The sequence below is a fragment of the Dermacentor silvarum genome, chromosome 10 (assembly GCF_013339745.2).
Source record: "Dermacentor silvarum isolate Dsil-2018 chromosome 10, BIME_Dsil_1.4, whole genome shotgun sequence".
NCBI lineage: Eukaryota > Metazoa > Arthropoda > Arachnida > Ixodida > Ixodidae > Dermacentor > Dermacentor silvarum.
In genome coordinates this window covers 63,263,150-63,275,870 of record NC_051163.1, presented here as the reverse complement: position 1 = coordinate 63,275,870, position 12,721 = coordinate 63,263,150, and the positions used below count along the sequence as shown (strand labels likewise).

Genomic DNA, 12,721 nt, shown 5'->3' with positions numbered 1-12,721 from the left:
TGCAACATGACAGCCATCACATTCACAGCAGTTGGGCTTTCATCTGTAATAGAAAATATTAAGTTGTCTTCATCAGCTGGCATCGATGACATCAACTCTAAACTACTAAAAAACACGAAACACATTTCTGCAGCGATTCTGTGTTTGTTATTTTCGCAGTCGCTTTCCACAGGCACCATACCAGATGAGTGGAAGATGGGGAAGGTTATTCCAGTCTTCAAATCAGGTAACAAAAATTCTCCACTAGATTACCGCCCCATCTCATTGACAAGTGTTCCCTGCAAGATCATGGAGCATGCAATCTACTCTCATATTATGAACTTTCTAGACGCTAACAACTTCTTTCATCCTTCGCAGCACGGGTTCCGCAGGGGCCTGTCCTGCGAGACCCAGCTTGCACTCTTTCTTCATGACATTCATACTATTCTTGACAAGAACATTCAAACAGACGCCATATTTTTGGATTACGCGAAAGCGTTTGACAAAATATCACATCGGCGCCTATTACTAAAACTTTCACATTTGCATCTGCATCCTGATATCCTAAAATGGCTCGAACAATTTTTAACAAACCGGTCGCAATATGTCTCAGTTAACAACCACGCTTCTAACGTTGCCTCCGTCACGTCAGGCGTACCACAGGGATCCGTCCTTGGCCCCCTCCTTTTCTTGATCTATATTAACGACTTACCCTTGCATGTATCCTGCCAGATCCGTATGTTTGCCGATGACTGCGTCATTTACCGCGCAGTCAATAACACCACTGACCAAACAGCTCTTCAAATTGACCTTAACCACGTACAAGAATGGCGTGATCATTGGCTGATGACACTCAACTCTAATAAATGCAAACTTATTTCATTTACCCGACGTCATCACCCCCTTCGCTTTTCTTATCGGATTAGTAACGTCTCTGTTGAATTAGTAGAATCCTACAAATACTTAGGTGTCACCTTGGCTAATGACCTAACCTGGAATTTGCATGTTACTAATGTAATTTCATCGGCGAACAAAACATTGCGATTTCTAAAACGCCACCTTCGCTTCGCTCCATTGCATGTAAAGCTGTTAGCCTATAAATCCTTAGTAAGAACGAAACTTGAATACGCATCTTCCATCTGGGATCCGCATCAAGCATATCTCGCCAAAGCCCTTGAGGCAGTTCAAAATCGCGCCACCAGGTATATTCATTCTACATACTCCTACGACGTCAGCATTTCATACTTGAAAAAAGAATCTTCCTTATCGCTTCTATCCTTTCGTCGCCGCGTTGCCACCCTCTCCCTCTTCCATAGGTTCTACTATTCGACGCTTAATCGTCCACCATACATTGTCCCCCCATCACGCCGGTCACAACGCATTGGCCATCCCCTGCAGGTAGCACAACCAAACTCACGCACAAATACATTTTCAGCCTCGTTTTTCTACCGAGCATCTAAAGACTGGAATGCCCTTCCTCATCAAGTCGCTGCGGTCACCTGTTCATCACAATTCATTCAAGATGTAACAACGTTTTTATCTAACTAATTGGAAACATTGTAACACTTGTTTGTATTGTTGTATTCCCACCCCTTATGTAATACTCCTACTACGGGGTCTTAAATTTAAGGAAATAAAATGAAATGAAATGAAATGGAATTAAATATGTGCATTAGTTGTGATTTGTTTCTTGAGGTTTTCGTGCGGTAATGTTTGTATAGCAGAATGAGACATTCTGAAACATGCTGCCAGAGCTTCGTGCAAAGAACATACAGAAAGTTAAAAAAACGGAAGTTCCCTAAGAGCAATAATTTCGTTTCATGCTGGAAAGTAGAAAAAAATGTGGAACGCTTCACGATTTTGCGTGTCATCCTTGCGCAGGGGCCATGCTAATCTTCTCTGTATCGTTCCAATTTTAGTATATGTACTTTGGAAGTACGCAAACCTAATTTTCGTTCATCTATATATAGTCATGCATTCGGCTCTACCGAAGCAGCGGTGAGAGTTCTGTAATATCATAAGATTTGAGGTCACGACGGCTAAGAATTCACACGTGATGTAATGTGTTACAGGTATTAGAGATATTAGCAATGACCTGTTATGCAAACGACAATTTAATTTTAGGAATACAACTCTTATGCAATATGATTTACGTCTGCAACGAGGAACCGCGATGGCGTCACACTTCGGCGTCTTTGTTGTGCCGCCCTCTCATGGGCATCGCTTCAGTTAACACAAATGCCGCGTAAATTCAAAGCGTGGTGCCAGAAGAAGTAAAAAGCGCTAGCGCGTTATTCGAAGCGGAAATGGGCGCAGTGAGCATTGGATGACCAAAGCTATGACGTCACGCCCAGCGTAGTCACGTCTCAAGTGTTGAGAGCATGAAGCCCATGTTCACATGATTATGCGATAGTACACCGGGCGCCATCTTTTCCGAGTTTTTCCATTATTCCATGTTACATCTGTAACAGGGCGTAAACTTATGCGAGTTGTTTCGAATTGATTAGTGCGTAGGGGAAAAGCAGCACAGAGAGAAAGGAGGACGCAGGGCTAACAAGAAACAGCCGTAACGTGTTTTTAAAGACGATTGTCTTTCTTGGGGAACTTAAACGCTGAAAATTTGGTCTGTCTGTCTGTCTGTCTGTCTGTTTGTCTGTCTGTCACCCGATTCAGCCACCCGGCCAAAGTTGGACCACTTGCTTACCGCCCACACTACTTAAACTGGTACGGCTGTTCATACTTGTGAACGTTATCGATCACAAAGTAAATATTACGCATATCTGATGCGCAACATCACTAGGTAAGCATTAGGAGGTGTGTTCCTTTAATAGAAAATGCATAGATACGTAACTCTAAAGACCCTAGTTTCTTAAGCTGCTCTGAAAATGCCATGCTATGCGCGCCGACGAACGACGTTCCCCGACTGCGCGCCGACGAGCGCCCTCTGCCATGGAGGAAGGAAAACCTCTGCACAAGCTCATGTTTCCCGATGTATTGCCAGATGGCGTCCATGTCTCACGCAGCGCCTAATCAATTTTATCAATGCCAGCGAGATGCGGCCGATTCAACATAAAGGAAGCGCTGTCTGAGGCAGGGCAAAACATAAATGGCCGCTTGATGAAATAATGCGGTAAAATGAAATCTGTTCAAACAAACCTCCATTGCATTTATCATGCCAGGACGGAAATGGTACGAGAACAGCATCACGGGTGGCCGCGGATCAGACCAGCACTCATGTAATACGGCCGACAGAAGACTATCGTCTTTCGACGACATTTGCAGCGAAGCACGCAGATACGCGGCAATTTTTTTTTTTCGTCCCCTCGGACACCCGTGCGGAGTTAACGTTGGCATTTAGCTGTGGCGGCTGTCGGTAGACTTCACATAGCGAACGCCCTGCTTGTGCAGCTGCTTGTTGCGTGCGTTAGAATGCACTCACCCTACAGTGAGCTGCTGTTAAACGACGTTCACCATTTTCTTCACAAGAAATTGGAGCGCGAGCGCCTGTACTCTTCTGCGCCATACGCTTGTTTCCTGTGAAGGGCGCCTGCGAAACAATCATTGCTCTCTGCCGCACAGGCGCTGCACGTTACTGATTATTTCTTTTAAAAAAAAGATAGGTAAGAATTTAGGTAATATAAGAAAAATGGCTTGGTGGCGGACGGTATAAAGGGGACGCTCATTGCATCTATCCATCCATGCAATGTCTTCAGTGATGACGTGATGACGTTGTGCTCCTCATGTAGTCTCAATAAATAATGTTTGGGCGCTTCCAACGATGAATGACCACCTGAATTCGTTCAGCTATCATCTATATAGAAAATGAATTTGCAGAAGCGGGCGCTGCGGAAACACTATATAGTAATGCGACTGATCGATTACCTTAATGCCATTGCGAAAGCACGACAGACGTATTCTAGCACCATGGAGACGTCTGGCTGCATGTGTTGCCGGTACGTTAATTATAAGCTCGGTAGCCTGCCTTCTAAAGCTTCTTATTTTGTCTTTGGGGAATCTCACACAGATCACGCATTGCATGAGACCCCGCGGGCACGTAGTCACGTGATCCCCGCGCAGTCGCCTCTGTCTATTATGAGGTGCTTCAGGAGAGACTTGAAGCTACCCGACCAGAAAGCGGCGGATCATAATTAGACAGTATGGCGAGCGCCCTCAGTTTCATTTGGAAGATCACGGGGCGTAGGCGCGCACACTGAATTCATATTCTGCTCGGATGTTGATATTAAAGCCAGTGCACGACGCTGTGACTATACTTAAGAGCACGCTATAGCATAACACATTTACATCGTTTACCTAACACATAACACATACCTAACATATAACACATAACATCGTTTACCTAGGTCAATTACTCACAGGGGACCATGATCACGAGAAAGAAATTTACAGAAGAATAAAATTGGGTTGGGGTGCATACGGCAGGCATTGCCAAATCCTGACTGGGAGCTTACCACTGTCGCTGAAAAGAACAGTGTACAATCATTGCATTCTACCGGTGCTAACATATGGGGCAGAAACTTGGAGGTTAACAAAGAAGCTCGACAACAAGTTAAGGACCGCACAAAGAGCGATGGAACGAAAAATCTTAGGACTAACGTTAAGAGACAGGAAGAGAGCGGTGTGGATCAGAGAACAAACGGGGGTAGCCGATATTCTAGTTGACATTAAGCGCAAGAAATGGAGCTGGGCAGGCCATGTAATGCGTAGGATGGATAACCGGTGGACCATTAGGGTTACAGAATGGATACCAAGAGAAGGGAAGCGCCGTCGAGGTCGGCAGAAAACCAGATGGGATGATGAAGTTAGGAAATTTACAGGCGCAAATTGGAATACGCTAGCGCAAGACAGGGGTAATTGGAGATCGCAGGGAGAGGCCTTCGTCCTGCAGTGGACATAAAATTTAGGCTGATGTTGATGATGATGATGATAGCATAACACGGCAGCCGCATTTTTTTGGGAGCAGAATGTAAAAAACAATTGTGTACAGTGATTTTGTTGCTTATTAGAGAACACGAGATGGTCAAAATCAACCAGGATATCGGATCTCAATTCATAATTTGCGGTTAGCCTCTAGAATCTGCGCAATGTTAATCAAAGCTAGTTACTTACTGGGTTACTTAACAAGTTACTTAACAAGAAACAGCCGTAACGTATTTTTTTTTTCGTCCCCTCGGACACCCGTGCGGAGTTAACGTTGGCATTTAGCTGTGGCGGCTGTCGGTAGACTTCACGTATATAGCGAACGCCCTGCTCGTGCAGCTGCTTGTTGCGTGCGTTGGAATGCACTCACCCTACAGTGAGCTGCCGTTAAACGACGTTCGCCATTTGCTTCATTTGGAGCACGAGCGCCTGTATACTCTGTGTCATACGCTTGTTTCCTGTCAAGAGCTTGCGAAACAATCAATGCTTTCTGCCCCACAGGCGCTGGATTTGATTTGTTAAAAAAAAGATGGGTAAGAATTTAGGTAATATAAGAAAAAGGGCTTGGTGGCGGACGCTAAAGGGGACGCTCATTGCATCTATCCATCCGTGCAATGTGTTCAGTGATGACGTGATGACGTTGAGCTCCTCATGTAGTCTCAATAAATAATGTTTGGGCGCTTCGCCACATGCCGCCGCGGTAGCTCAGCGGTTATGGTGCCCGGTTGCTGACCCGAAAGACGCCGTTTGGGCCCCGGCTGTCGCATTTCGATCGAGGCGAAATGCTAGAGGTCCGCGTACTGTGCGATGTCAATGCACGTTAAAGAACCACAGGTGGTCGAAATTATCCGGAGCCCTCCACTGCGGCGTCCGTCATAATGGCCTGAGTCGCTTTGGGACGTTAAACATGATAAACGAATGCGCACGTGTACCTAGGTAGTGCAGCTGCAGCAGTGCACTTGTGCCCCAGATACGAAAAACATTAAAATAAAACGGCGGCATTATGGCACCCGCTAAACAATAATTTTAACTCATGTTCTTAGCATGGCGATCCACGCCGAGGCAGGAAACTGGACGAGCGGGCAAACTCGGGGCGAGAGTCGAGCTGCTCTCGCGTGAGTTACACGACATACGGCCAGAACAATCGTGTAGCAGCACTTTTATTATTCCGCATTATAGCAGTCTGGCTACTCCACGTAGTAACGTACCTTGGATGAAGTGAGCAGAACAAATCTAGGAGCTCTTGGTAGGCTCCCAGATTTGAAAAACACCGTTGCCGAGTAAATGTAATGAAAACAGTCGATGCTCCAAGAGCTAGTCGCCGTCACGCAATCACTGAATGCCACAAGTCGCACTACCCGAAAAATAGCACAGAATATGCGCAGGACGAGCGCGCGAGCGAACAAATACAGCAAAAACGAGCAAAAGGAACGGCTACCGGAAGTTTCCTAGGGGCGCCGGATGCCGCCGCACAGCGTTGCCAGAGCGCGGTGGCGCTGGATGAAACCGTCTATAGCAACGTTACTAGATTGCCTCGAAAGAGGTGATCTAGTAACGTTGGTCTATAGAGCGTCCTCGAATTCCGCATATATGTTTGATGGTCGCCTACTAATTTAGCAATGACTGTCTGCCACCTAATTGTAAGTACTTTTGCAAATATTTTATAATCAACAACATAATGATATCGGCATATATCCGTTTATACTGTCTCTAATACTTCATTATCAGTGCTCTTTGGGATTAGGGTTGTGTGGCCCTGATAGAAAGACGGAGGAAGCTCACCGTGTTTATGGGCGTCTTTGAATAGCCGCTCAAAAAAGGACACAGGAATTCCTGATATTTTACATAAAACTTGGCACTAAGGCCATCAGGGCCAGGCGTTTGGTTTTTCTGCAGAGCTTCAACTGCAAGCCTAATTTCTTCTTGAGTTATTGGCTCGTCAACGCTGACTCGATCGTCGTCTGGTAAGTGTCGCATAAGGGAAATAAACTAATCAGCTTTTTCTTAAGCTTAACTGCAGTGAAAAGATTTTTATAGTGACCTTCATATATTCTGATTATCTGTGACGCTTCTGTGTATATGAAACCACCAGATTCTATCTGAAAGTGCGTATCACTGTTCATCACCAAGAGCACTTTTTGTGGGCTCCTCATCTGTGAAACAAGTTGTGCGTGAACGCACCACTGCTCCCCTGTACACTTCCGTCTCACATTTGTGTATTTCTGCCCGAACTGTATTGATCTCGTCGTTATACAACCCTGCAGCTCCTGGCTTTCGAAAGCGTGCAGCTTATGAAGTAGATCATAAAGGTGATGTTTTTCTGCATTTTTTCTTTGAGGCAGCTCACATGAAATAGCAATCGCTTCATTACACGGTAAGCCGTGAATAATTTGCCATGTCAAGACGCAGACGCAGTTTCAGTTTCGCACAGACGAATCTCGCACAGGCATGGTAGATGCGCTATCGGCCCGCCTCTATCAGAAAGAAAAAAAGTTGTTGCCCGTATTTAATAGTATGCCTGGAAGTGCCGCAACACTGATTTTCTTTTGCGATGGGCATTTTAACTTCGAAAAGAGTCTTAGATAAACCGCCAACCCGGGACGCTGTACGGGCTGTTACTGCCGAATTTGATAGCAGTTTCTTGTTCTTCGCGCAAGGGAAATGTAACATTACCTTAATACAACAATGCGTTTCAATCGACATGTCTGTGTAGAAACATATCTCCGTCAGAGAAGCGTCGGTTAGTGCGGCTGGCAGCTTACGGCGACAGCACATATACGTATGTCACATCGGCGCTCGAACACTTGTTGTGCTGACACTTTAGACAGGAAAATATGGTCTGTTTAAAAACACCGATGGGAAAGATAAAATATAGAGCGATTTATCCTCGTTAGACTTGTTGATTCTTTTGGCCAGACGCACCGATAGAGTGGAGACGGACTCGGCGGGTACGGTAGGCCTAACTTTCGGTGGAAGCGAGCGATATCGGCGCGGGCACCTGGCAACTGCTAAAATGTTTGCACTTGAGCCTCAAAACCTTTTAAGTATTATTTTTCAGTACACTAGGGAAAGTGGAAGCGCACGAATCACCTCAGCTTTATCATCGGTGCGATAATATCAATCAGCGGCAGGGCTCCTGGGATCCGGTCGAAAGCGTCTGAACGACTGCTGGATTTCGTGTCGACTGCACAACGATGCGACAGCTGGCAGACATCAGTTGCGCAGAAACTACTACAAATCGAGGCGTTAGCTGAGTTTGCGTAATTTTCATCAAGAATATAGCTATCCGCACAGTAAAAAAAAAAAAAAAATACTGTGCTGGGCGACCCAGCACGCCCGTGAGGCGGCGGTGAGGCAAGCCCTCGACGTCCCCTCATGGGAGGCTTAGGCCCGGCCATCATAAAGTGCTGGTTCCACAATTAAAAGTTTATTCCTCCTCCTCCTATGTTGGAACTTAATTCTGTACCATATATTTCCGAAACATGTTTGTTCTTCATCACAATTCATATAAAAAAAAAATCAAAGCCCCTCTTTTAAAGAAAGATGGTTGAACGCGAAGCTTTCTCCCATGCAAACTGAATCAAAGTACAAAGTCAACGACCAGGCAACGAACCCAAGAAATGCTGAGCGGCCCGATGCGATGCATAAGGGATTTGATTCCTTGTTTAGGATTGCATTTTTTGAACGTTGAAGTTGAATGAAGGCACATTTCGTTAGGTTGCATAGCCTTTATTTTAGATCATGTACACGTTGATCAATTGCACACACTCGCACTTTCATGGACGACTCTACACTTGCTCAGCTAGTACTGCCTTGTGATCGCTCTGGTGGACAGTCTGAGGCTCTGCCGTTGCCGACACACGGGATCGGCCTTACGGGCGCGATCGCGCTCGCGCTTACGTTCGCGTACTGCAGCCTCTTCTTCTGCCGTGCGCTGCACCCGCGGCCTGCGCATGGTGACGACCGGGAATGCATTGTGTGACATGTGTAATGCAATGCAAATGTATACAGTTCGTCTGGGTAGCGTGGCATTGCAGTTCCCATTGTTCTTATCGGTACAACTGCGAATGTAAACTGCAGTGTTCTACGATACGTATGTCGTGCGCTGCTGTTCTGTCGTGTGCGCAAATGCGCAGATAATTTGTTGGCTTTCCTGCAGTGCGTTTTCGGCGCTCACGGGCGAATCACTGAGACACAGAAAGCTTCGCTTTAAAATACCGAAAAGAGCTCGAAATATGTGAAATTCGCTTTACCACGTCGCATTTAAGCATGAGACTGAACTGTCTGTCTAATGGTGACACATTCGTACGTGGAAAGAGACGCCCAGGTGAGACGCCCAGGTGGAGGCGCTGGCGTCACACGAAAGCAATATTATTTGCTTCACACATTGTTTACTGCTAAGCCTCCAGTGCACATTTAGATAAAAGACTTACTCTTTGCACCAAATGCTTCCAGGTATACTGTTTATTCTCGAGTCTGCGACGCCTTCTTAAAGTTGCATTAAAAGACATCATCCAGGAAAGTAGTCTGAGGACGGTGTTTGCTTTAGACAACACACAGGCATAATACTTGCTGTTGTGGCTCCAATGACGATCACTCTGCCTTTACTTCGCCTGAGGATTCCTTAACTGAGGTGCTGGGGTAAACTATTAAAAATTTAGGCCCTTCTTTAAAACGGAATAATGATGCCATGCAGTTTCGCCCGAAAGGCGAAGCATCAATTGCGATAGCAAATTAGCAGAGAGCTCTAGAGCATTCGCAGTAGGGATATTAGTTTCATTGGCTGCATAAAGTTGGACACATTCACTTACTAACTGAATTAACACGCATGGTGTCAGTGCGCACAAGCACACATGAATAGATCACACTCGATGACCGCAGACAACCAATGTCAAAACGCTGGCAGCTAGCGCAGGCGCCCCAGCGAGCGAAGGTTCGTGCGGTCTATCGCTTCAACGGAAACTGAGCGGCCGAATGCACAGCGCGCATACAAAGGTCAGAGCCGTGTGGAGATTGCTTGCAAGATACGGCGCGCGCAACAACACCGGCAGCCCGTACCGGCGCAAACATAATAAAGAACCAAGCGCAAAGTAGATGAACGCATTTGTTCGCAGAATAGAAGCGGCCGCCCCCCCCCCCCCTCCCCCTCCCTCCCGCGCTGCCTTCCCGCTTTGCTCCTTTCGCGTGGGAGATTGCGTCGCCAGTTCCCCTTGCGCCCGGTTGCAAGATACGCATTTGGTGCCGCAGCAAAGCGTCGCCCCCTCCCTCCCTCCCTCTCTCCCATACCACCACGGCGTTTCGCGCCACGAAAGTCGCGTTTGCTTTCCCCCGTGCGTTCGATCTCCGTGATAGCGCGCGTCCCACGCGCGCTGTCATTCGCACTTAAGGCGCGCGGCGACGATTTTATCGCCCTTGGACTTTATACGGAACCTCACGGCGACGGCGACGACGATGGCAGACATCTGCTTGAAGTGTCCATGTAATTGCTATCGGAATAAAAAGGTGCGGCCTGCTGCGTGGCGCCGGAATGGCGTCTCGGGCCTAGTTCTCCTCGCACCCGCTCTGGCGCCAGTACTCTGGTACAGCTAGGGAGCCTACATGCAACGCCGTTTTAAAACGGCGTTGCATGTAGGCTCCCTAGGTACAGCCAGCCGTTCACGGAGAAGCGCTTCCACAGCCGCGTTCGTACGCGTGACAGTGACTCTGATCAGGCCGTAAATAACGCGTTTTATAGTTGCACATTAGAGGTTGAATACTGAAGTCGTTATTATGAGTGCCGATTACCCCACATACATGAAAAGTCTGCCCTAGGAGTGCCAATCTTTTGTAGACTGGGCCTCAATGCTCTCCATGAATGAAGGCTGCCCGCTCGATCGACTCACCTGAAATGAAAAGAAGTGCTCTATTATGAATAATCTAGAGGGGATTTACGTGTTTCTTCAAGATGAAGCAGTGAGTGATGCAGGCACTGAGGAGGGTGGCCAAATTAAGGGCCCTGACGCCTTTTCTACTGAAATATAACTTTTCCTCTATCTCTCTGTTCTCTGCAATCTGACAAGTGCGGCAGGTTGGGCAGGTTAGTGAAGATGCATGACTAAGAAATCAGTAGCGCGTAATGTTGTACTTTATTCTTTGAGATTTGTCATCTCGCTCTTTCTTTCCTCCCCTCCTTCCTATCGTTCATTTCTACGTTTGTCTCCTCCTTTCTGAAGAGTAGGCAGGCGTTGTGCCCTTCTGGTGGCAGGTGCCAGCCTTGCTCATCGCTTTCTGTTTCCTGTGTATATGCTTACAAATAATAATAATAATAATAATAATAATAATAATAATAATAATAATATAATAATAATAATAATAATAATAATAAATAAACGGTGGCAAAATAAGATGTATACGCAGAAATGACAAGCGCTTGTTCTATGCACGTTTCATCCTTGTGCCTCCGTTTCCTTTTTTTTTTTACGCGCTGCTCATCTTTGTTGCTTTCATAAGTTAAAAGGCGCTCCCTCATTTCTTCTGGGTCGGCCTGCAATTTTTTCAACTGTACCCTTGACGAGCAACTTTCTTTTTCAATCTGTTCACTGCTTTCTTTGACTCTTCCAAGACATGCGCAATATATAATGTTGTTTGGCAGGCCTGATCTACAGGAAAACTACGTTCTCTGCAAGATTCTGAAGCCGACCGTGGAACGAGTACTTCGATCTCGTCTTTCATCGGGTGCGAGGAACCTTTGATCTTGGGGCTTTCTCATGAGCTTTCACAATCACCTACCCCAACTATTGCGTCATCAACTGGATTCCTTCGCCGGCGTTTCCTGGGCTGCGCGTTCATTTTTTGCACGTACTGCGGATAACCGGGAAACACAGTCGGGGCCGCAGTCAGAAGCAAAAGCCTAATGTTCCGGTTATTTTTATAGTCATTATCAGTAAAATGTAATGAACATAGCAGCGACCTGTAACTTGGCTCCCACTTGTTTCCTTTCCCTGACGGCCCTTGGCGTGAAATATTCTTCAGCTACGCTTCCCGACGTTGTAGATCGCAGGGGAATTCGTGGTACTTCACAGTAGCGTCTCTTCTCACGTTCGAGTTGCACAGCGGCACACAAGAGCTTCGTGGCATCACACCGCTAGAAAAAACCGTCTGCCACACACGCGCACAGCAAAGAACCGCACTCAAGCACAGGAAACATGAGGCAAGCTGCTCACAGATGCGATCACACAAAAAAAGCACGCGAGAATGCGCACGAAAAAGCACACCGACACGCATAAATCCTGAGGCAACCACATTGTAGCACGGATCAGCGCCTGCCTTGCGTACCGGTGCAGTGGCGTCCTCACCAAAAAATGGCCGCCTATCTGCGTGCTTCGCTGCAAATGTCGTCGAAAGACGATAGTCTTCTGCCGGCCGTACTACATGGGTGCTGGTCATCCTATATGGCGAGCATCAACACTAGGATCCATAGAGTTGTCAAAGATTAAGTCGGCGCGCGTCGTGCAGAGGGCAATGTGTCCCATTTCTTGGATGTAGATGGCGACGCCTGCGGCACGCTGAGCTCCCCGCTTCTCGTGCGCCGCGCACCTATAGCCCGGTATGTGGACTGTGCGCGCAGTCCATTGCAAGTTTCGCACAAGATAAGCAGATGTGCTCTTATGAGTACGTTGTCGCCGGTAACATCCAGGTGGTGTGCGTTGAGGCTCTGTACATTGAGCATAGCCACGGACAGTTGGCCCGTAGCATCAGCTTTGTCCATGAACTCCCGAGCTCGCATACAGACGGTGGGTAGTTTATGGTTGCGGAGCCGACGCAT

General features: G+C 46.9%; 1 non-coding gene across 1 annotated transcript; it reads right to left on the bottom strand.

Moving 5' to 3' along the window:
• Window positions 1–1,815: 1,815 nt before the first annotated feature.
• Window positions 1,816–1,918, bottom strand: LOC119432053 (U6 spliceosomal RNA). The gene has a single exon (XR_005188126.1). It is a non-coding gene; the product is annotated as a U6 spliceosomal RNA (small nuclear RNA).
• Between the last annotated feature and the right edge of the window lie 10,803 nt (window positions 1,919–12,721).